We start from the raw sequence: 26,724 nt of genomic DNA, 5'->3' as shown, positions 1-26,724 counted from the left end.
ATCCCACACACGTTCATTCCTTTGCCCTCTCTCCATTTGCGAAGCCGAGGACTGTTACAATACTTGCTTACATCCGCTAGATAGCCACAACAAGCGACAGAGCAAAGCTATCTGTCTAAATACTTGTTCATAGATTCTCTCACATTTGATTCGTATCAAACAGTTCCGCAGGGGGCGAAATGGGAGGAAACCGGAGACGCAGCAGAAGCGACATCCCAGGGGGAGCCGAAGCCCTCCTCATCAAAGATGTTACGAGGATTGCAGGGAGTGCGATCAATACAGGGAGCGAGATAGGTTCAGAGACATGCACTCCACTCTGCCCACTATCCTTCTGCTCCAAAATATTTCTCTAGACGCGAGGTTCGTATCTTCATGTTTTCTTCTTAGTTTGAGGTTTCATACCCAATAATTTTAATGAAGTTGTCTTAAGTCAGCCATTTCTGGCTATACATTTTAGTCATCGAACAATGTATTGGGTTTTCAATTTTATTTTTTAAGTAAAAAGACCATTAAGGAATAGACTGTGGTTTTCCATGGGTTTTTTTCGGAGGTCTCATTAAAATCATCAGGGTCTGATAAATTTAGGGTTTGCAGTTCTTTGGTTTATTTTAAGCTTCGACAATGACAATGTAGTTCTGTATGCAACCTCATGACGAAGAATAAGTTTCCACGTTGAGTAGATAGGGTCGCTTAACTGCCATTTTGTAGTGGTACTTTAATTAGATTGAATAACTTGGCAACCGGCCCCTGAACTTGGGGGTTTGCAAGGGTAAATAATTTTCTTAAAGAACCTCGGGGAACGACTTCAAGGGTAATGATTTTCTTAAAGAACCTTGGGAGCTATTTTAAGAGAATAATAAAATTTGCGGGAATTAAGACGAAAATTACATAACATCATGCAAAATGGATGGTTTCTTATAGGAAACCTATCTCATTTTACTAATTCAAATGACACTATTTGAAATAATCCTAAAATTTCCTTCAAGTATAAAACGACCATAACTAGCGTTTGCGAATTTTTTATTAAGTTTGTATTTTCAGTTTTAGCAGGGGTTTCTTCTGTTTCATTTCCAAAGTGGCTTAAGAGCGTTATCAAGACATGAATGGCTGGTAGGATCAGTATGGTCCAAACTTTGAAGGGTTGCCAAAAATATAGTAGGTTTTAGCTTTTTGTTATCCAGAGGGCTATCAAAAATACATTATGTTTTACCTTCTGTTGCTAGTTATCCAGATGCATTTCTGAACAACATTTTGTTTCCAAAGGGTTGTAAACGAATTTGAGGTTTTAACTGTGCTGTTAGTTATTTTGATACATTCCTGTACATTCGTCAACACTTATCTTATAGCAAAAATGTTGAGGAGTTTGTGTATTATTTGACACTTGTTCCCACTGAAATCAAAGAGATCATTGTATGCTCCTCACCAAGGAATTGATTGTTAGTTTCTTTCTTCAAGTGTTCCATCTTAGCAACAAAATAATGAGAAACCAAATGATAAACTAGCATGAAGGATTGTAACAGGATTTGGATTATTTTTAAGGGTTTACTGTTAATGTGAAAGTTAAAAATCCCATCACTATACCCCAAATAAGTCAAAATCAAAATAATCAAAGAATTGAAGGAAATCAGAATTAGGAAATGTTAAGCAATGAATTTCTATAAATGGGTAGGGTAACAGTCCAGAAAGTGCCAAAAACTCGGGGTAGACTTTTTATGAAACTGCATGAAATAGGGAAAATGACAAGATTCCAGCAACTTCTGCAATTTCGACTTGCCCACCAGATTTTTCTAGAACTTTGACCTGCCCAACACATTCTTCTGCAATTTCGATATGCCCAGCAAACTCTTCTGCAACTTTGACTTGCCCAACAAATTCTTCTGCAACTTCGACTTCCCCAACAAATTCTTTTGCCCATCAAATGTAGAAACCCTAACACGAGAGAGAGAGGCCCAAAAACTTAGATCTAGTTCTTCGCCTTCCTTTTTGTCCTTTTACCAGCTTCTATCTTGAGAAGATCGAACTTTCTTTTGGTGAGTCACAATGAGGTTGAGTTCCTTCTTATTTATAGGCTTGTGAGGGGTACAAATTGCTCTCTTTAGGCCGACTTGCCCCTTCATGTAGGTCAACTTGATCTTTGTGCACGGAGGATCTTTTGGGTCTATTTTGAGGGCCTCTCGGGGATTCTTTTGAGAATCACTTTTTCAAAATCGTCGAGAATGCGGTAGATGATGGGGTTAGAAACAAAATTTATGTGATCAGTAGTTAATGGAATTATTACTGTCTTGGAGGTCAACAAAGCATATGACTAGGTTGCCTAATAAGAGGAGGCAACTTCAATTTTCAAAATCCATAGGCAAATTCAGTACATAAATCTATTTTCTCTCATGGAAGCTATGGGATATTTAAAACTTAAGCATAGAAATCTAATTGCTTGGAATAATTGGTGAGAAACAAACAAAAAGAGTGAGTTCTAAATGTTCAAATCCAAAATTGAGATTGCTATGATCTTGTATTTCATTTGTATTTGTTCAATCGCCAAAGAAAACTGGGAAGTGATAATTAATGAGAATAATCACGTTATGATCAACAAAGTAAAATTAGTTGTTGGGAGTAGGTTGCTTGAGCAATATCTTAGACATTCAACTAAATAGGTTGCAAAGTTTATCATTATGAACATGTTTTTTTAACAAGAACGGTTATGAATTGTATTAATGAGTTGGTCTAAATACCAGTCTTCTGAATACAATAGGTTTGGGCACTATCCAGTTGGATTCTTCCTTCTGAAATTCTTTTAGCCTTGCTGTCTGCTTCCATTTGGAATCAGCAATTGTGCTTTTATTTCCTATTTGCCCCAGTTTAAATATACATACAAACAGCTTTAGAATTAAGCAAAAAAACATCTTCTGAAATGCTTTAAGGGATTGGAACCCATGCTTCTTCCCCGTCTTTATTCAATGTCCCGGCCGATAGCTGAGCAACTTTATTGGCTTCAAGATCTGCCTCTTTGTTGTTGTCTCTCAGCACGTGATAGAATTTCAGATTTTGGAACATCTTTGCCATTCCTCTGATTCTTTGGATCAGCCTTGCTAATCTTAAATCTCGTGGAATAGAGCTAGTCACCATAAGTTTGATGATCACTTTAGAGTCCCCCAGGATATTGGCCTCCTTGATTTCCAGGTTCTGAAGCTGTTTGAGTCCTTGGAAGAGGGCAAATGCTTCAGCTTGGATGCTGGAGTTGATTCCTAATCCCCAGGCAAAATGGAGGATCTCTGCACCATCTATGCTTTTAATTACTCCCCCTGCTCCAGCGCTGCCCGGGTTACCTTTTGCTGCACCGTCAAAGAAGAGGGAGTGCATCCTCTGTTTGAGAATCCAGTTTTGGAAGTCCTCTCTGCCTTTTCCCCTTATTTGCCATTCCTCTGGAGGAGCCATGCTTCTGATATTTTGTTGAAAATTCAGGTTCAAGGAGGACCCCCAATCTCTGTCTAACTGGGTGAGGTTGGAGTCATCTTTATGACCTCCCAAACATTCTTTTAATTGGGTCTTTACCTTGGCCACCACCGTCTTGGCATTGTGATGGAGATTCCTGAAGATTCTGCTGTTGCGCTCAAGCCATAGCTGCCAGCAGCAAATTTTTAGCAGTGATGCCCAGGCCGCTTTGATCCCTTTATTTTTGGGAGGGGGTCCGGGATAGCAGGTTTTCCAGGTGGCAAACAGGTCTAATATGGTCGCTGGAAGCTCGAATTTGGGGTTCCAATACTCCATCAGTTCTCTCCAGACCTGAATTGAGAATTTGCAATTAAGAATCAGATGCGTGGCGCTTTCCTCAGAGTCATGGCACAACGAGCACCTGGATGGTCCGTAGAAACCGCGCCTCTGAAGTTTATCTTCGGTTAATATTTTCCTGTGGCATAATATCCAGCAAAAGATATCGATTTTTGGCAGCGTGGAATTGCCCCATACTGTCTTCCACGGGGCCGGATCTATGGGCGCATTTGGTATTGCGTCTAGGCACGCGTATCCTTGGGCGACTGTATAACCAGTCGATTGATCGCCCCATCCTCGCCTGTCCTTCTTATTAATTCGGGGGGTGGGGTGAGTGAGGGTTTAAAAAACTGCAACTAATGCTAAAACCGCTTCTAATTCCCACTTTTGGAGGCAGCGTATGGCCCCCCCAAAAGTATTTTTTGTAGTACTGGTAGTTATCATTTTTGTCTCCAGAAGTCATTCTTTTTTAATGATTAACTATACTTTGCTTCTTTCTAGGATCTCCTCTCAAGAACATGTTTCAACCAATTCTCAAGTTCGTTCTTCAAATTACTTTTTAATTATTTTTGAGATTTATACTTCTCTAATCTTCTGTAAGAAAAGGACTTTCATTTTATACTAGCAAGGTGATTCCTTGAGTTAGAGGAAAGGAATATCCTTCCCTCACTAGTAAAGGGATTTCCTTGTAGAAAAGGAAAATGATTTCCTTTATTGAGAGAGCTACAGAATTTTCCTTACCAACGCCGATTGCATTACCAGCATATGCATTGTCAACATAAATAACACATAAATGATCATAACTTGAAGAGTTTCTTTGAATTCACTTACCTCAAGTTTCTATGAAGAGGAACTATCAAGGCAAGTGAGGGAACCCAACCTTAAGTTCTCTTAAGAAACAATAATCCCCTAATTGACAAGCCAATCTAGAAAGTCTTCCTACCCAAATAATAAAGGCCTCTATCTTTTCTTGATTAACCATGATGCCTATTGATGTAGTGACGATATCAAGACATTGTGTCATTCCCTCCACTAAACGACTGAATGAGCTTTGTAGTGAGAGCAAGGCCATCTATAAAATTCACATTAAGCAATTTCTCCCCATAAAGGAGGGGAATGCCTCAAAATGTTTGTTATAAATAAGAATCTTAAGGAGAAATAATAACGCATCACTACAATACCACATAAATATGGGGCAAATGGTTTGGATCGTTCATGACATTGCATGTGGGGTTTGGTCTAGGGTTTGTACTGGTTCTGTATGCTGATTCAACCCCTTTTATGGTATATAGGCTGGAAGATCATTTGCAATGTCGACCAAATTCGAGTGCCAGAGTAACTGGGTAAAGGGGTTGAGCTTTTATATGAAAAGGCCATGGATCCTGGCCAGTCGTCACGATGGGGTTATTCAGTTATGGCTGTTATCACCTAGATTGACCTCAGGCTGAAGGGAGGCAATTCTAGGGTAACCACAAACAATTCTAGGGTAATTCTAGAAAATACATGATATAGACCCCCAAACAACTAATCCTAGCCTCAGGGGTCGAATTCCATGAGAGGAGGAGTCAGTGGCACAAAAAGTTGAGCAGACAGTTGAAGACTAGGATGCTGAAAGCCTGAAACTGAAACATTCCTAGTATGAAGCAAACTGATTCATTCATCTCATTTAAGCTTTTCATCTAATGTATCTACCCTAGGTAACATAAATACACTTTAATTACATCATGATTTTACATTACATTAGTGAAAAGATTAAAATTCCATAGGTGAAAAGCGAAAAACCAAAGAAATAGTGAAAAATTGGGCTGCTTGTCAAGTGCGCAGCGCCTTAAGGAAACGTGCAGCGCCTCTCCTGGACAAACGCACAACGCCTTAAGGAAACGCACTGCGCTGACTTCAAATCAACTTTTGAGTGCCTTCTCGATGTCCAAATTGGGTGTGGGATAGCTCGTTGGAAAGCTCGTCGAGTCTACTTTCCAGAAAATCTTGAATTTTTTAATTTGGAGCTCATTTGCCCTGTCAAAAGCTCAATCTCCCAAGACTGGTCAAAATGTGCAGAATGAGGCTGCCAAAATGCAGAGTGTTGTTTCAGTCAACTTTTGGAGGTCTTCCTCAACTCCAAATTGAGCTCATGATAGCTCAATGGAAAGATATCGGTGTCTAGTTATCATTTGACTCATCAAGAAAGTCATTTGGTCACTCTAGCTAGGAGAAATCTTGATTTTCCCAAAGTCACTCCAGAAGTGCAGCAACTCTCCCGAGGCAAATGATGTTTTGGACATTTCTCCCAAACCATGAGACCTGTGTAAAAACTGAAGGAGGTTTTTCTTCTTGAGTCTATTATGGGAAAAAACCTCTCTCACTTTTTTCAAATTCATCTTTTCTTGCTCAGAAACATCATTTGAATAAAACCTATCCCGATGTGTGGCACAGGGGATTTGTAGAAATGAAGGGAAATGAAGGGGATGAGGGCTTCTAATTTCTTGAGAATTTTGGGAAGTAGGAAGGGATGTTAGGAAGCAGGGGAAAGTAGAATTTCAAAGATTGAGTGAGGGGAAGGGGTCTAAAAGGGCAAAACACAGGCCTAACCTAGAAAAGTGTTAAATTGTAGCAATAGGCTAGGCTTTGTGGGAAAATGATGAATTTGAGGGATATAAGTGATGGGAGGTGTTTAAGAAGGTATATTAAGGATAGGGGAAGGTGTATGAACATTAGGATACAAGTTTTGTTGATGATTTGACCATCCAAGAAAAATTACCTTCAAAACCCTAGGAGAGGGAAATGAGCCTTACTTAAGCACAACTGAAGCACAAACAAGGTGTAAAATGACCCATTGGAACCTGAAATAATGATGACAACTCTTTGAATGATGGCACACTCAGCTGAATGGTGACATGGACCAGTACTTGGAAAACTTTGGAAGGAGTGAAAACAATCCTAGACCTAATACCTAGTGACCAAATTTTACATGAAGACTCATTGAAATGACAAAAAATTGATTTCGACACCCCAAGACCACTTTATAAGAGCATATTTGATCACTGGTGGAAGACTGCAAAGACTGACACTAACAATGGCATTATCAAATGGGAACATTGATAGATTTGATGAGCATGATGGGTCGGTTAGAGGAGTACATTTTCACAAGGCTTAACCGTGTTTGTGTCTGTAGGTAAACCAACTGGCTTGGATATTTATTGCATGTTTTGTGGTCCATGTGGACCTCTTTTTTTATGTATTTCAGAGATTGAGCAGCACTTTGAAACTGATCACCAAGGTTCATTTTTCAGTAGTTCCATCAATTGGACGATTGATATGGGTTTCAATGGATACATTTTTATATCCTGGAATGGTGGGTGTCTAACACCTTGGTGACATGGAGAGGGTCTTGAACACATTGGTGTTGTGTGAGTCCCTCATGTATTTTGACAAAATTTTCATGGATCAACTAGGAGATTACCTTTAATTGCTCTGTATTGTAAAATGTTTGGAAATTACACACGTCTAGTGGCAAGTTTTGTAGTGGTGTCAATTGGGTCTAGCTTGGGTGGTTGGGAAGAAAATGTTATCTTTCCCTGTTTGTGAATCAATTGTTGTTTGGAGCTCTTCTTCATGAGCTATGAGGAATAGAGTCAATTGTTGTTTGGAGCTATGAGGAATATCTCAGTCTCACTACCGGATGGAGGGTGGGGTGAGAAATTACACGCAAGGAAAAAGGTCGCAAGGTAATCAAACTGGTATACCTAGTTTAAAACCTTCTGAATGGGCGGGGATTGGGCCAGATGACAAGTCCTTGGTGATTTTGGCAGGCTTAGAAATGCCTCTCATAGTGCAGCCACTTAGCCAAAGGAGAGCTGCAAGAAAAAATCCCACCCTCTCCCATCCAAGGAACAAAGTTATTTTAGAATTGGTAGGTTTAGCGAAGCTTCCCAGCCATGTAGCTTCTTATGTAGACATTGTGCATGTATATTTAGGACATCTAAAGAGTAGTGCCTTCGATTGTAAATGATATTAACTGCAAGTCATCTGACATAACAGTCAAAAATACAATTATGAAAAGTTGTTATAACTCCAATTTACTTGTTAATGTTACAGGGAATGTCTTTAAGATCAATATATGGAACTACAATATGCACCGCTGCCTATATCCGGAGAGTTAAGTTCCACAATGAGTATCCTTAGATTGTCAGTGCCAATGATGAACAAACAAAAACGATATGGAACTGGCAATCTTGAACTTGTATCTGACCTTACTGGCGACATTTTTTGTGTAATGTGTGTTTCTTTTCATCCTAAGGAAGATTTGTTCATTTGAAGCCCCTTGGATCAGACTGATTGTGTATGGGATATTTGTGCTCCGAGGAGGAAAACCGTCTGCTGATGATATTAAGGTTAACACAAATGAACACAGATATTTTTGGAGAGGGTGATGCTGTTGTCAAATATGTTTTGGAATGTCATGACCATGGAGTGAACTGGGCTGCTGCTTTTCATCCCAGCTTGCCATTGATTGTGTCAGGAGCAGATGGTCACCAAGCAGATTGAATGGCATGCAGATTCAATTGCTTGGTGAAGTTATATCTATTTCATTAGAGATATATTAACTTTTTTTTCTTTTATCTTTTTCTTCTGTTACTCCTTTTTATTGAGTAGCATCTCAGTTTGCATGTAATTCATTTGTGAAAAGTTAGTTTGTTTTGTTCTCGAATACCAAGGCCTGGCAAGTTGGATAATTTAAGAGGGCATGTGAAAAGTTTGTAGATAATTCGTTTGTGAAAAGTTAGTTTTGTTCTCAGAGATCAAGGCCTGGGAAGTTGAATACTTTAGGAGGGCACATGAAAAATTTGTAGATAATTCATTTGTGAAAAGTTAGTATGTTTTTTGTTCTCGGGTACCAAGCTTGGGAAGTTGGATATTTTAACTTTTAAGAGGGCATGTGAACTATATGTCTCGTGTGATGTTCCATCCACGCCACGACATTATTGTTAACATTTAGAAGATAAAAGTATCTGAGTTTGAGATGTATCCAAGTATTGTAGAGGTGTCCAAACATTTCGTAGAGACCATGATTGCTTCTAGATCCTTGTAGCACATCTTGATATGAATCTTCTTGCTGTTGGGCATGACCGTGGGATGATTGTTTTCAAGTTAGAAAGAGAAAGATCTGCTTTTGTTGTTTATGAGGGCACCCTATACTGCAACAATGACCATTTTTTGTTTGCTCATCAATTTGCAACTCAAAAATACTCTCAACTTATACAGATAAGTAGGGCTGGATCCATGAATTGGATCAAGGATGATGATCATTGTTGTTTAGCCCCATGGAGAATGTTGTCCTAATACGTTTGGATGTTGATGGTGGGTGATATGAACTTATTCTTGGGCCAGAGGATAGTGTTGGGACTTGGGAGAAGTGACGCAATGCAAGAAGAAAAGACAACGACTTGGAGGACCTGCTGCCTTTTTTGCTTGCAATCAATCGGCAGTCACTGACATGAGTCATAACCAAGTGATAAAAATCGCAGAAATAAGGTGATCAAGAAGTCTAGTTGTCCAGTAACTGTGGATACAATTTTCTGTGCAGGAACATAAAACCTTCTTCTTGGGCCAGAAGATAGTGTTGGGACAGAAGAGTGACACAATACAGGAAGAAAAGATAGCAACCTTGGTTTGCAACAGAGGATTGTATCTGGGGACCTCCATACTCCATTTGCTAAATACATTTAGTCAGATGACATGGAAAATGTAGCCTTGCTGAGCAAGCATGCAATCATCATTGGAAGCAAGGAGCTTGTACATTGTTCTCTACATAAGATTATTTGTGTTAAAACTTAAGAGTGGTGCTCGGGGTGACAATTGTGCTTTGTTGTCTTCCAAACAGAAACTGTGGCCTTATTGGAACACTTGATGTTCAAGTATGTATAATGAAGGTGTCTGAGAATTCTGTCAATTGCATGAATGAGTTGGAAATAACCATGTCATACAGATTGATGCATGAGTATATATTCAAGCTGGCACTGATAAAAAGGAAGTATGACAATGTTATGAGCATGATTAGGAACTGATTTGTGGACAGGCAGTGATTGCTTAGCTGCATCTGAAGGGCTTCCCAGAAGCGGCTCTTCACTTTTTCAAAGATGAGAAGGCATGATTTAACTTAGCAGTGTAGGGTGAAACTATTCAAATTGATGTTGCTTCTGCAAAACAGAGAGATTTTAAGGTCACTGGTATACACTTGGAACTGAGGCCCTTTGGTAAGGAAATGCTGCCATTGTTGAATATGCTTACCAAAGATTAAAGAATTTTGAAAGGCTTTCATTTTGTATCTTGTCATGGACAATATTGATAAGTTTTTGAAGATGTTGGGGATTGCATAAATATAAAATGATGTTATGGGTCAGTTTCACAATGCCCATATGTGAGTGCAGCAGTTCATGGGCTTACAGAGATTGCTGATATGCTTGTACTTAATAGTTAGGTGGCAATCTGCCCACTCTGCCATCTGGAAAGAAATCATCACTTATTGTACCTCCATCAATTTGTTGCAATCATGAATGGCTGTTATTGAGGGTTACCAAAGGCCTTTTTGGGGGTGGGTAGCATAACGCAGGGGTTGCAGTCCATGAAGAAGAGGATGAAGGAGCTGCAGCCAATAGGGGTTAAGACCTTGACACTTCTGGTGGGTTGGATAATGCAGGGGGTGCAGTCCATGAAGAAGAGGATGAAGGAGCTGCAGCCAATAGGGGTTAAGACCTTGACACTTCTGGAGTTGAAAAACAAAATGGTGAGGTTGTAGTGTTGGAGAGGAGACAATGATGATGAGGTAGGATGGGATGTAGAAGATTTGAAGCTCCCTACAGATGTCTACGCTGCAAATGTTGCAGGTACAACTCATAATGTCATTAGTTACGCCATCACCACGTATGCCAGTAATTCAAATATGGATACACAAAATCTTTTCTTGCAGGTGAGAATGCAGCTGCTAGTAACATTAATATGGTGATGCAGCTCTCAAGTCAACAACTTGGTATTAAGAATTTCACTCCATTAAAAGTTAAAACCTTTGTTTTTGGATCTTTACATGGGCAGCCATACATACCTCCCTACATTTGTTTCTGCACTGTGGTCTTCTTAGCAATAGAGGGAGGCTGGAGTGAGACTGCTAGCTCAAATGTCAGAGGTCCATGAGCTTTGGTATTTAAGCTTTTTCAATTAGATGAGAAACTTAGATTAGCTTACAAAGCCACAACAGATGGGAAGTTAGCTTACAAAGCCACAGCAGATGGGAAGTTTAGTGAAGCATTAAGGTTATTTCTTACAATCTTGCACGCAATTCCAGTTATTGATGTAGATTCCGTTTAGCTATGGTGTTTGCTAGGGAAATTCAAGTTTTCGAAAACATAAAAGCTTGGTTTTTCAGTACATTTAACTACAACAACAAGGTCTTCAGTGTTCACCATATCATCATTCCAGTTGGAAATAAAACACTAGTGATAATTTCTTTTCTATTCACTAGGGATAATGGCCCTTTACAATCCCTGCACAAAATGCTAAATACGAGACAATACTTACAGCTGTTAGCTCTGTATAAACTGAAGTCCCAACATGCAACAATTGTTGTTCCTTTAGCAGCTCCAACAACCAACTCCTTGGACACCTTGGACTGCTCCTAGTGACTTGGCAGCCCTCCTGGCATGCCCCCTGTACACTCAATCAGCAATCTGCCCATCAAGCAGTTCTTCAGCTACATCCTGTAGGCCATGGTCTGCTTTCAGTCCTCCTGTAGCAGACTTCAAAGCCTTGGCCTACTCCTTTAGTCCTCAGCCACCTTGCTGTAGCAAGTTCACGCCGTCACCCCCCCTGCACGGAACTCCACAGGGCCACTAACTTGGCTTGATAACTGCTGGCAAATGAGCTCGCTGCAAACCATGCAACAAAGGCCCAGCAAGTTCTGTAGGCATGTGGGAGGCAGTTGCAGGATGCTAAAAACACTGAATTATGACTTCAGAAATCCTTTTGTTGTTTTTGGAGCAACTTTTACACCTCTATACCATGGTAAGAAGTATGTGTCCTGTCCACATTGTACACCACACTTTATTCCAATCATAAAGGGAAATCTATGTGCTATATGTGAGCTTGCAGTTGTGTTCTGGGTCTTTAGCTGCAGCGCAAGAGAAAGGAAGTTAAGGATGATACTGTTCAACAGAAAGAGCTTGCAGTTTATTTTAGTCATAGCAACCTTCAAAAATTCCATTTGAGGTTGGCTTTGCTGAATACCATGGGTGTTTGTTATAAGGGATGGAGCTTTAGTACAACAGCTAACTTTGCTTGATGACTATTGGAAAGTGAACCCCTGCAAACCATTCAACAAAGGTACAACAAGTTCTGCAGGCATGCGAAAGGCAGCTGCAGGATGCCAAAAAATTGAATTATGATTTTGACTTCAGAAATCCTTTTGTTGGTGGTGCAGCAAATTTTACACCTATATACCATGGTCAATCAGAAGGATGTGTCCTGTCCATATTGTACAACATGCTTTGTTCCAGTCATACAAGGAAATATCTGCCCTATATGTGAGCTTTCCATTGTGGGTTCCGATGCTTCTGGGTGCTGAATGTGCATCTTTATTTCAAGAAATTTCATTACCCATGCATATTTCCATATCAATATTGCACTCTCTACCTTTGAGAGCCACGTTGAGAGATATGGCAGGACAATCACTAACAAGTCTTGGACAGACTTGAGGGTCTTCTTAAGAGACCGGAGGAGGCTGTTTATTGATCACTGAAGTGACAGTAGAAGTAAAACTTTCCATGTTTTTTCATTGTTTACAATTTGAAATTTCAGTCTGTGTTTTTGCTTCCCTTTCTCAGGAAGTAAAACTTTCCATGTTTTTTCATTGTTTACAATTTGAAATTTCAGTCTGTGTTTTTGCTTCCCTTTCTCAGTCTCAGACAATGAAAAGTGCCAGTAATTTAGCTTTAGGTCTGGAGAATTTTTTATAGAACCCCCTGGGTGTTTATCCTATCTTTATCATGCAAGTGTTCTAGTGGTTTGTCTGAGTAGAAACAGGCACTAGGGTCTCATTATTCAACATCAGAAAGCAATGCAATTGTTTGAATGCTTTTTCATATGTAGGTCCTGTCAGAATCAGAACTGGTCAAATCGCCCCATTGGACTGGGCATGGTTTTGAACCAGCCTGCTGACTAGACTGGTACCTAACCAGTACAAACTGGCCCTAATTGGCTGGACAAGAGACTTAAATTTTTATGAAATTTCTGAATGAATTTTCTTGTACATGCACAACAAAGTTGGTTTATTCTTTTGATGATGACTATAGATGCAAAGTAAACATTTGTGAATTTTTCTTAATGCCTGGAAATAACAATCCTCTCTTAATTATGACTCAAAATTTATAACTCTGAAGTTGTTATGTGTTTGAATGAAAACTATTTTACAAAATGCTTAAAAGAATTGGTTTGCATCTACATAACAGTATTCATGTCTATACTTGTATGTTGGCCATAGGGCTTTAGATTTGGGTTTCTATCTTTGTTTACACGCGTATTCTAAGTTCAGAACATAACCATCACTTTTACACTAGAAAGGCTTGGAAATTCTATAGCCAGCTGTTTGTGCTACACGCACTTGAAAAGGTGTCATTTATTTGCTGAAACCAAGGCATCTTTTAATGCAATTGACTCACAGCAGGAAGGAAAGCTATGACACAATTTAGATTTGCATTATTTGTATATTTACCTGTCTATATGCTGAAAATTTAGTAGTGGGGTATATTGTATTCACGTTGCCTAGGAAACTTACACCATGTGGCCTCATTCCTAATCTCAAACTAAACCTCGCAGCCAAACACTGCTTCATCTCAGGAACAAATTATAAGGCCTTTAGGGCTTCAACATCTAAGACTCTTTGGTCTTCTTTTTTCTTTGGAGGCAAGGTTGTTTGAAACTCAATGCATGTTATATTAGGATCCAAGGGACCAAACTTGGCGTATAAAGAAAAAGCACTACTTTCTACACATGTTTTTATTACCAAACTAGGTGCACCAAACCTTTTTTAAATCCCGAACACTAGTAGTAAAATTGTAGCATTTCATAGTAAGCCGTTTTCTGTAGCTGATATCAGAGGAAGAGATTGCTGCAGCAGCAGAAGGAGAGATTACCATGGGAAGCAGAGGGTTTCAAGAAACAAAGAACTGATAAGGGGAGTAGGTCGTTTTTCCAGATCGAAAATGTATCACAAAAGGGTTATTTGGGCCCTCAAGGAAAAGAACGGGGGCAGTTTTTCCCAGCATGCCAAACAATCGAAAATGTATCACAAAAGAGGTATTTGGGCCCTTAAGGAAAAGAACGAGGCAATTTTCCCCAGCATGCCAAACAACCGCAGGTGCCCAAATCCGATGAAAACCCTCCCAAATTCTATCCTGCAGAAGACGTGCTTGATTAGACCCACTTCCTTTTCACACAGTAAATCAATAGTTTGTTGAGTACCCAGATACCCAAAAACTGAGATTGCTAAACCTATCAATCGCAATTCTGAAAAAGAGTAATGGAAAATTGGGAATCCAAGGCTTATGATGAAAAAAATCTTAACCTTATGCTTGGTGCCTGCGTCAGAGCTCTAGAATAGTGAAGACAGAGGTAATCAATGGGGAGAAGAGGAACTTAGGTCTTTCAATGTTGTACAATTCTTACACATCCACGCTTCGTTAGGTAAAAGCTGCAAACATGATAGAGCTGTAAACTCTGGCATGCATAAAAAAGGAGCTAGAAAATCCAAAAAAGAGCGTAACCTCGTTGCATAGATGGCAGCTTCAACATTGCCCATTACTTCACTCAGTTAAGCAACACCCTGTTCTTGGCACTATCCACATTGCAAACACCAACCCTGATATTGAATCCTTTGGATAAGAATTAGGTTACAATCCATTTTCCGTTGTTTTCTGTGGCACCTGCAACTAATACCCTATGCCCAGTGCAATAATTCAATGCCGAAGGTATGGTATGGTGAATGGTGATAAACTGACCAACGACAAGGAGAAGGGTACTGTTAAAATTGGCAACTAGGGCCAAACTACATGTGGGTCTACTTATTCATGGCAGCTTATATTTTTCCTAGATTCCTCTCGTCGAGAGGTGTAGGATTGATCTAAAAATCATCTGATTCCAACATGTATTCATGGAGATATGAATTTAATTGTGTTATGTGACAATTCGTCAAGGTCGGCGAACAACCAAATTACCCCATCTATCTTCAACGTTTTACTATAAATAGAAGAGGTTTGCAAGTCATTTGAGACACACACTCACACCTCTTGTGATCTCTTCCTCCCCACTTGTTTGGGTTTTAGTGGAAGGAAGAGTTCCTAAGAGAATATGTTGCCGTAAGAGAAGATTCCCTAGCTCCTAACGCTGGCATGGAGATGAAGGCCTAACACAGTTATGAAGATAGGCTTTTAACGCTGCCCTAAAGCCCTGAGCCCTAGCTGCACACATAACGATGTCAAGGAGGGCAGTGAAGTGTAAGCCCTCATAAAAGAGGCTTACACTCAACTTAAGGATAAGCCTAAATGCCCTAGCCGCTGGTCACAATTTGTTGTTACAAGAGACCCTCAAAACGCAGTAAAAGAGAGCCTTAATCTGATGTCTGAACAACTCCTAATGTCCGCTGTCATAATGGAGACTCTATCCACTGAATTGAGATCTATAAGCTGACCTAATTGTAGGGAATACACAGTCACCCTAACGTTGTCCTTGAGTGCCCTAAACACTATGGCCGCAGTCAAGGAGGATGCATATACTTAGCCTTCTATATGCTACTCATACGCTGCCCTAAGCCGCAGGAAGGAGGCCTAGAAGAGGCCCTAATCTCAGGCCTGAAGAAGACTTAATTCGTTGTCACAAATACAGCTAACATTGCAAAGGAAGCCTAGCAGCGACAATGTTAATTACAATTGTTCTAAGGCATAGGTAAGTTGGGGGCAACTGTCTCTATATTAGAAGTCTGAGGGTATCGTTGCCATTTAAGAACTTGGTAGCTAGCTGCTTTGCTAGGCTGCAAGCCATAGCAAGCAGGTAAGGCTGTTCCATGACAATATTGATGAAAGTGCAACATGAATGGTACAACATCGTGCAACATGAATGGTGCAGCGTAGTGATGATGAAGTGCAGCATGATGGGTGCAACATAGTGATGATGAATGGTGCAGCATAATGATGATGAATGGTGCAGCATAATGATGATGAATGGTGCAACATAGTGCAGCATGACAATGGTGCAACATAATGATGATGAATGGTGCAACATAGTGCAACATAGTGATGATGAAGTGCGACATGATGGGTGCAACGCAATGATGATTGCATGTAGTATGATGAGTGCAACATAGTGATGGGTGCAACTCAGTGATCAGAACAACTCAGTGATGGGTGCAGCACAGTGATGGGTGCAACACTGTGATGGGTGCAGCATGGTGATGGAATCACCTTGGAGAATCAATTGAAGCAGTATGCCTTCACTTGAGTTTAAATCAGCTACCTCATGTGTTATCTTCTTAGTGAAGATCTCTGCTGAACTATTGAAGAACATAAGAAGAATTGATCAAGGGTTTCCCCACATTGGGGTTTGTCCCTGGATGGCGCCACATCTTGTGTCCTCTTGTCTTGGCTTGTTTTCTGTGATTTATGTTTATGTTATATCTGCATTTTACTATCATGCTAAATGTGATTGCTAATCTGGAATTGATATTGAGCTAATATGGAAAATTGAAGTAAATTTGCTCTCAGCATAGAACATACCTAAAATTAACAGGTACAACTTGCTAGAGAGGAGTAGAAGGTTTCAAAACAGGGCGGAGGATGCCATAAAGTGCTGTAGAAACACGCAGGTATGAGAAAACATACCGAAAGCAATTTGGACAAATGGAAAATTTCCATTGGTTAGAAGGGCGAAATTTAATCTTTCCCATTGGCCAGGGGTGAACAATGTTTGCCCACCCCAAGCCAACAAAGAGAACGCCTATCAGCGTAATTATGTAAGAACATGTACAAAGTTATTTTTAAAATTACTAAATTTAGATGTAAATTAAAATGTATGGTTTTTATTTTTTGATGGCTCTAAGTTGAGTTCATGAGCAAGGTCTAGATGCACTCGTAGAGATCTTAAAGGATACAAATATTTGATGTCTTGTCGCTTGTATTTCCCATGCACAAATAATGTCACTAAGTATGAGGCTTTGATACAATGCCTTAAAAAAGTGATAGATTTGGATGTTAAATAGCTCCAACTAATAAGGATTTAGAAATAGTTATCAAACATTTAGGAAATTCGGTTCATTGTATTTTAATCACCTTAGGAATTATAGAGATGAGGCATGGTTTATTATTTCTAATTTTGAAACATTCAATATTAATTATGTACATTAAATTCAAAATGCAAATGCAAATTAACTTTCGAACACAACTCCTATATTTATACCATTGGGAAACTTTTCTATGGACATGTTTTCTAATGAACAATTTTCCAGACCTTCTATACCAAACAATATTACAAACTAGATATTTTTTGCTGATGATGCCCCTATTTTAGAATTCCTCACATAGGGAGATACTTTTAGGGGATCAACCATTGATGAAAATTGACATTGCGATCAATAAATTAATACATTGCCTCTAGATGCAAAACCAAAGAGTGAGAACTTATTTCTTAAATATGTGGTTCAAATCTCTGTAACAAATAATACCCACAAAATATTAATCTAGGTATTGGATACGTGCCTATTGAGAGGGCTACATTTTTTCATTTCCTTAAGGATTATAAAGACTTTTTTCTCGTAGAATTACACTGATTCAAAAACCCATGACACTAAAATCATTCAGGATGTGATAGCATTCAAGAAATATATAATCCTATTCAACAAACATTCCTAGATATGTATTCAACAATATAATAACAAATGAAAATGAATATAAGAGGAAAATTTTTTTTTATCATTCATCATTCCCTATGGGTATCCAATATGGTACCTGCTAGGAATAAGAATGGAGAAATCGATATTTTCATTGATTTCAAAAATATCAATAAAGCATTAGATAAATATAACTACCTTGTTCCAACCGTGGAACACATCCTCTAGTGTATTTTAGGTTCTAAAATTTTGTCTATGTTGGATGATTTTTCTAACACCCCAATTCCAACCCCTCAATTGTAAATAACATGTACATGCAAAGATTAGGCTAGTGGGGGTATCATGCCCATGTGTATTTATGTGTATATGTTTTGGGACCAGAGTATCAATGTGCATATGCTTTTATATGTTTTGAGGCTAAAAATTCTGGTGTTGCAAATATGATATTTCATGCACACTAATAAACACATTAGCACTGCAGACCAAATAAGATGAAAAGAGTATGGGGGGTAAGACCCCATGTGCATACAAAGTGGGTTTCATATAACTTAATAATTATGATAAAAGTGCATTGGCTTCTCAAAAAAGTCCATGAAATGACTTGAGGGGTGTTAGGTGTCAAAAAACAAATATGCAAATAAAAGTATGTGTGTGGGAGCTACTAAGGGTTAAAGTTGTTATGTGCTTATTTGTGCTAAAGAAAATCTAACATTCGTTAGATTTCTTTCATCTTACAATGTTGTTATTAGCAATACACTTGTGTATGATAGAATGAAATCTAGCATATGTTAGCTTTCTTTTGCTTGATAATGTTGTTGTTGGCAATAGGCTTGTGTTTTTGCTAAATGTAAATATAACACATGTTAGATTTTTTTCAACTTACATTGTTTTTATGTGCTTGTGTTTGAGCTATAAGGAAATTTAGCATGCACTAGATTTCTCTCACAATGCAATGTTGTGGTTGGAAATTTGGTTGTTTGTGCTAGAAGGAAATATGCTAGAATTCTTTGACCTTGCAATGTTGTTATTGGAATTTTGCATGTGATTGTGTTAGAAGGAAATTTAGCACACGCTAGATTTCTTTTATTGCAATATTGTTATTGGCAATATGTTTCAGTTTGTGCTAGAAGTAAATTTAGTGTGTGTTATATTTCTTTAACCCTACAATGTTGTTATGTTCTTGTGTTTGTGTTAGAAGGAAATCTAGCACGGGTTATATTTCTTTCATACGGTAATGTGCTTGTGTTTGTGCTAGAAAGAAATCTAGCATGCGCTAGGTTTCCTTGCCATGTAATGTTGTTGTTGTCAACATGGTTGTGTTTGTATTAGAAGTAAATCTAACGCGAGCTAGAATTATTTCACCTTACAATGTTTGTGTCTGCATGTGTTTATACTAGAAGAAAATCTAAAACACATTGATTTTTTTCACCTTGCAATGTTGTTATTGGCGATGTGCTTATCTTTGGGCTAGAAGGAAATTTTGCATGCACTAGATTTATTTCACAATGCAATGTTTTTGGAAATATGGTTGCTTGTGCTAGAAGCAATGTTTTAAAACTCCGACTCCAGTTCAGAAACGGTCGAGGGTTAGCTCCGACTTCGACTCTGACTCGGTATCGACTCAACCGGTTTGATTTCAATGACTCGGTAGTTGTAAAAAATACATTAAATATATATTTTTTTTATAAAAAACATAATTTTAAATATTTTCATTCATGTTTCCAAACACAAAGCTTTAGAATATAGAGAGAAGACAACATATGATCAAAGTAGGCTCATGAATATATCCATTATATCAAAATGGCACCCAGTGCACTATCCAATACAAAGTTCATACTTAGCCACCACTGCCAGGATTCTTTTCTGCCTCAGCCTAAGGACAATCACTGGACTACAACAACAATAATACCAATTCTCTGCCCCTACTGAAGTCTCAAAACCCTTGATTTAATTTTGGTCAAGCTTCAGAGCAATTAGAGGTAAATATGTATTTATTAGTCCATTGCCAGAACGTTTGCCTTTTTAAAAACATTGTATGGCTCAATGCATTGTTTCAGTTTTCTAATTCATGCCACTAGGATAACCATACTTCAGCCTTGTAATTTTCAAAACTTTCTCACAACGATAGATTACTTTAGGGCTATAAATATGCAATAAATAACAACCCAACCATTGATATGTAGGAGGCGGAACAACTTTTGACAAATGTGCTTTAGGATTTTTGTCAAAGAGGCTAGCCGACCAAGTTGTTATCGAGCCAGCCGAGTCATTACCGAGTCGACCGAGTTGTTATCGAGCTGACTGAGTCAATGACTGGCTCGATAACAACCCGACTAGCCATTCCGTTTCGGCCGCCGAGCTGACCCGGCGAGCATTGGCTCGCTCTGACTTGGCCGAGTCGGAGTCGACTTGGTCGTTTTTTAAAACAATGGCTAGAAGGAATCTAGCATGTGTTTTGTTTCCTTCAGCTTGCAATCTACTTGTGTTTGTGATGGAAATGAATCTAGCATGCACTAGACTTCTTTAGTCCTACAATGTTGTTATGTGCTTGTGTTTGTGCTAGAAGGAAATATAACGTGCGTTAGATTTCTTTCAAATTGAAATGTGCTTGTGTTTGTGTTGGAATTTTTTTTTAGCACAGGCTATATTTCTTATACTCTATAATGTTGTTGTTGGCAACGTGCTTGTATTTGTGGTAGACATAAATCTAGCACTTGCTAGATTTCTCACTCTACATTGTTGCTATGTACTTGTGTTTGTGCTAACAGGAAATTTAACACATGTTAGATAGATTTTCTTTTACCTTGCAATGTTGTTATTGCTAACATGTTTTTGTTTGGGCTAAAAGGAAATCTAGCTTCTGCTAGATTTGTTTTGTCTTGTAATGTTGTCATTGGAAATATTTATATGCTTGTTTTAGAAGTAAATATAATGCAGACTAAATTTTCCTCACCCTACAATGTTGTTATGTGATTATGTTTGCATTAGAAGGAAATATACTATGCATTATATTTCTTTCATCTTGTAATGTTGTTATTTGCAACGTGCTTGTGTTTTTGATAGGAGGAAATTTAGCATGTGTTAGATTTGTTTTGTTTGGTAATGTTGTTGTTGGCAATATGTTTGTGAAATTGTACTAGAAGGAAATCTAGTACGTGTTATATTTTTTTCACAATGCAATATTATTTTTGACAATATAGTTATTTGTGCTAGAAGGAAATCAAATGCCTTGCATTGTTTTTATTTTGCAATGTGTTTCTGTCTATGCTAGAAGGAAATCAAATGCCTTGCATTGTTTTTATTTTGCAATGTGTTTATGTTTATGCTAGAAGGAAATTTAGCATGTAATAGATTTCTTTTTTTCTTGCAGTGTTGTTGTTGACAATATACTTGTGCTTGTGATAGAAGTAAATCTAACACATACTAGATTTCTGACACCTTGCAATGTTGTTATGTGCTTGTGTTTATGATAGAATGAAATATAACACACATTAGATTTCTTTTAGCTTACAATGTTATTCGCAATGTGTTTTTGTTTGTGCTAGAAGAAAATCTTGTGGGTGCTAGATTCCTTTTTCCTTACAATGATGTTATTGGTAATATGCTTGTGTTTGTGCTAGAAGTAAATCCAACATGTATTAGGTTTCTTTAGCCATACAATAATGTTGTTTACTTATGTTTGTGCTAGAAGGAAATATAACATGTGCTAGAGTTTCTTTTACCTTGCTGTAATGTTGTTGTTGACAACATATTTGTGTTTGTGCTAGAAGTAAATCTAGCATTTCTTTCACCTACCAATGTTGATATGAGTTTTTCTTTTTTTTCTTATGCTTAAATTTCTTTCCCCTTCTAATGTTGTTATTACTTTCTAGCACATGTTAGATTTCTTTCACCTACCAATGTTGATATGAGTTTTTTTTTTTCCCTTATGCTTAAATTTCTTTCCCCTTCTAATGTTGTTATTGGCAATGTGCTTTTGTCTGAACTAAAAATAAATCTAGCATGTGATACATTTAATTTTCTTTGCAATATTGTCGTTGGAAACATGTTTGTATTTTTGCTGAACGTAATTCTAACACATGCTAGATTTATTTCACCCTATAATGTTTCTATGTGTTTGTTTTTATGCTGTTAAAATTGGAAACTAGGGCTAAACTCCACGTGGGTCATCTTATTAATGGTAGTTGATATTTTTCTTGGATCTCTCTCATCGAGAGGTGTAGGTTTGATCTAAAGATCATCCGATTCCGATAAGTATTCATGGAGATCTGAATTTATTTGTGTTATGGGACAATTCGTCAAGATCAGCGAACAACCAAATAAACCCCACTTGTGCCCAACGTTTTAGTATAAATAGAGGTGGCCTTCAAGTCATTTCTACACACACTTGGGATCTCTTCCTCTCTACTTGTCTTTGGGTTTTAGTAGGAGGAGAGATCCTAAGGAATAACACTGCCCTATGGAGAAGCCCTAACGCTGCCCTATTGAGAAGCCCTAACGCTGCCCTATGGAGAAGCCCTAACGTAGCCTATGAAGAAGCCTATACGCTGCCCTAAGGGTGGTATGGATCTACCCTAGCCGCAAAAAGTCTAGAAGAGAACAATGAGGAGTTAGGAGGATATTCCAGGAGGCCGAGGAGCTGTTGAAGAAGGCCGCAACCCACATCTTGAGGTTGAGAGGCAGGGGGATTGTTTTGGGGTGGTTAGGTGAAGGAATATCCCCTAGAAGGGCTGCCGCAACTAAGGGACAACTTGCTGTAGCAAGCCACAATAGATAAGAGGAGGCCGAAGGATGGAATAGGGGTTGGAACAGTCGAGCATTGCAGCCAAGGCTTTCCTCCCCTCTTAGAAAGGCAGATGCAGTTGTGGAGGGCTATTCTGGCCACATTTTGAAGGCTGTTAGGACTGCTGTTAGAATGCCCTAACCAGTCCAGTAATGCAGCGAATAGAAAAGCCCCAAAACAGTGATGATGATACATTGAAGCAGCATGATGATGATATATTGCAGCAACATGATGATGAATGTTGCAGCATGATGGTTATAGTGACGAAGTGTATCATAGCATAATGAGGGGCAACACAATGGTGAGGTGCAACAGTATGATGTAGCAAGTTCATGGTGCTGCAAGTATAGCACATTGGTACAATAGCATGCAAGGGACAACAAACTAACATTGGGACAGTTGTATGGTACTTAGTAGCAAGTACACCAAGCATGCAATGGTACAGAAGCATGCAAGGGACAACAAACTAACATTGGGACAACTGTATGGTATTTAGCAACAAGTACACCAAGCATGCAATGGTACATCAACATGTAAGGGACATCAAACTAACATTGGGACCACTGTATGGTACTTAGCAACAAGTACACCAAGCATGCAAGGGACAACAAGCAAGCAATGGGACAACAAACATGGACAACATGGTTCAACTATGACACATGGGACAACAATACAACATTAAGTGCAGCAGTCATGAGGTCCAGCATTGTGATGATGGGTGCAGCATGGTGCAACACGGTGAGGTGCAGCATGATGACGAGATGCAACACGATGATAGGTGAAGGAGTCACCTTGGAGAATCAGTTGAAGCAGTATGTCTTCAACTGATCTCATGCATCATCTTCTTAGAGATGATCTATGCTCTCATTTAGATAAGTCAAAGTGTTGACTTCAGTTGTATATGTACTATCTCTCTGTCTCTCTCTCTCTGCTGAACTATTGAAGAACATATAAGAAGAATTGATCAAGGGTTTCCCCACATTGGGGTTTGTCCCTGGCTAGCGCCACATCTTGTGTCCTCTTGTCTTGGCTTGTCTTCTGCGATTTATATTTATGTTCTATCTGTAGTTTACTTTAATGCTGATGTGATTGCTAATTTGGAAAAAATATTGAGCTAACTGTGAAAATTGAAATAAATTGCTCTAGAATAGAACATACCCAAAACTTAACATGGTATCAGAGCTGAGATGAAGACAAAGCCCAAGCAAGAGTGAAAGAGCAACCACCAAAGACAGCTGGGAAATGACAAAATGATCAATGGATTCCTCATCCCTCTTCTAATTCACCAAGGGTGAAGTCGAAGCAAAGAATATTATCAAAATGGCGCAGCGGAAGTTTCTGATGGCCTACCTGAAGATCACTTCAATGGGAAGTCCGAATCTAAGGGTGGAAGGAAAGGTAGATGCCTTGGTTGAAATAAGTTCGACCATTATGCAAAGGAGTGTTCGACTGGCAGGGACACATCACTTGATGATGATAACAATCATTCCAGGGACATCTTCAATGATCAAAGGAATGACAGGACACAACCGACTCTTTAGAGAAACCAAGGAACCCCAGGTATGAAGAATCAAATGTTGTTTATGATAAGATAAAGAAGTGTTATCTTGTATTGGCCCTCTCCTTCAGATTCTTTGGGAATCTAGCTTATTGATTGTGGTGCTTCAAGGCACTCCATCGGATAGAAGGTTGCTCTCTCTCTAATTTGGTATAGATGGAAACATTCATGGGATTATACTTGGAGCTGATGTCGCCTATCCCGGAAAGGGTGTTACCCCTCAATTGAATGAGGGTAACTCGATTCATTTACATAATTTCTTTTATGTACCTGATCGCAAGAAGAACCTGGTGTCCATTTTGGCAATGGAAGTGCAAGGTTTCTGCGTGGCATTCATCGATGGAAAGGTATGTGTTTGAAAATAGAATTTTCAAGGATGCTTTTACTCGTGGGTTCAGGGTTGGCAATTTCTATCAAATTGCAGAAAGTCCATTGGGGACCATGTCAGTTGACACATAGCACCAGAGGTCTATGAGTCAGATGATGACAGGGATGCCTGAATTCAAAAGGAGCATGAAGGTACATGTCTGAGATGTACCGAAGGAAAATCTCACAAGGGGACCATTTCCCTCATGTAGCAGGTCCACAGGTTTGGAACAACCCGAGGAGGTTTGAGATTCATGACCAGGAATCTCATGTGTGTAGGTGGAAGAAAGCCCTCTATGGCTTGAAGCAAATCACCCCAGGTTTGATATGAGAGGATTGATAGCTGTCAGATGAAGCTGAGATTCACTAAGAGTGAAGGCGATCCAAACCATTGTTTGAAGGTTGTGGATGATAGACCTCTCATACCGGCGCCTTCTGAGAACAACCTATTTCTGACAGGTGCAGACCCTCTCACTTGCAGAAGTAAGAGGGAGTTGGATTCCGGATATGGAATGGTAAACTGCAAGCCCGTGACTACCTCGAGGATCTTAACTTTCAGAAGTTATATGGTGGTGATGCCGGACCAGATTTGGGAAATGGCTCTGAGTTTCATAAACTCATTTGCATTGATGTTCTTGGTGAACTTCCGTTCGGATATATGTTTTGCAGTTAGCATGGTGAGCTCATATTTGGTTGAGCCTCACTGGATTGGTGCCAAGAATCTTCTGAGATATCTTTGGGGCACAATCTCTCATGGATTGAGATACACTGTTGGAAATATGACGCTGCATGATTATTCGAATGCTAACTGGGCACCCAGTGTGGAGGATCATTAGAGCACTTCTCAGTGTTGGTTCTTTTTGGGTTCTGCTTCGATATCATGGATGAGCAGGAAACGTAAGTCAGATGTTATAAGCACCACCAAGACCGAATACATAGCCACGAATTGCATTTAGAAGTACCTTAAGATGAGCGATGTCTATTTCATGCTATTATATATATGACATCATGAATTATTGCTTTTATTTCACAACACTAATAAAATAATTGTTGATTTGGTTTGTCATTACTAAAAATAAAATATTTCTATTTTATTTATTTTTGGTGAGATATTGTGTTGATAACAATTATTGATTTGAATGGTCATTTAATTTTTTCATATCAAAATTTCCCATGCTATAGAAATTTTTACAATGGATTACATTATATGTAAAAATTAATAGATAACTGGTCTATTTGTTTGAATTAGATCATTACAATTATTTGTTTCAATCATGGTTTAAGTTATCATTATACCTCTTAGAAATTAGTAATGTGAAGGATGACCCATTGCATTCTTATAACTTTTTTTATTCCATATAAGTTGAAAAACTATATTAGGTTCTACGTAGCACCAACAATAAACATACAATTTGTACTAAAAGAAGCACCAAAAGCAACTAAGGTAGAGACTCTAGAAATTAGCATATAATTAATTAGGTTTGAAATTTAAAAATTGTATTATATTGTATGTGGAAGTTAATATATAATTAGTTTGTTTACTTGCACTAGACCGTTGTAATTATATTTTTCAATTGCAATTAAAGAAATCCTCATAAGTATTAAAATCAATGATTTTAATGGTGGGTCAACGCTTTCTTAGAAGAATTGTATTTCATACAAATTAAATAAAGGTACTAGGTTGTATATATAAATTAAACATATCATTAGTTTGTTCATTTTAATGGGGCCATTGTATTTGTATTTTTGATTACTATTAACTCGTAAAATTAATTCCCTTTGCATATAAATGGAAACAATTCATAATAAATATTAACATCATTTTTAATTTGGTAGGTGTTTATGTCCTTAAGCAATGAAGTGTAGATATTTTAATATCATACATGTGGTTGCAGTGCAGATGCAGATGGGCATTACTAGAAGTCAAAAGATGTTGATATTTGAAATGGAAGGAGTATTCTTCAAATCATACACCAAAGATGAACACAATTTTCATATTCAAAGAGAACTAGATTGATAGTTTGGTGGTAGGTCTTATTTTTTAAGGGCCATAAATATTAAAATGTTGCTTAAAAAATTATGATGTCACAATATGGACATTAATGTCACTGACAAGTACATCCGAAAAGTACTTGAAAAGTCAAATATTGATATAGAGTACTTTAAATCTGCATGGGACAAGTCTCATTGTTATTTGCAAACAAAATTGGAAGCATGGAGAACAAGACAATTTTATGAGAAAAAGTTGACTGATGTGTGGTCCCAATATGGAGATAATTATAAAGAATCAAATGTATTGCTAATGATACAACAAAGCATACTTTTCAA

At 38.4% G+C, this 26,724-nt stretch overlaps 1 long non-coding RNA gene and 1 pseudogene across 1 annotated transcript; both read left to right on the top strand.

The window, feature by feature from the left end:
* On the top strand, positions 1-26,724 carry LOC149214717 (uncharacterized). Its single transcript, XR_016250951.1, has 2 exons — positions 1-360; positions 26,297-26,724. It is a non-coding gene; the product is annotated as an uncharacterized LOC149214717 (long non-coding RNA).
* Positions 10,388-11,127, top strand: LOC149214718 (coatomer subunit alpha-3 pseudogene; annotated as a pseudogene).

This window comes from Pinus tabuliformis, chromosome 1_1 (genome assembly GCF_031772625.1).
Source record: "Pinus tabuliformis cultivar Carrire ecotype Pingquan chromosome 1_1, CPIR1, whole genome shotgun sequence".
Taxonomy (NCBI): Eukaryota; Viridiplantae; Streptophyta; class Pinopsida; order Pinales; family Pinaceae; genus Pinus; species Pinus tabuliformis.
The sequence above is the reverse complement of the archived record's forward strand: the minus strand, read 5'-3'. Positions and strand labels throughout refer to the sequence as shown.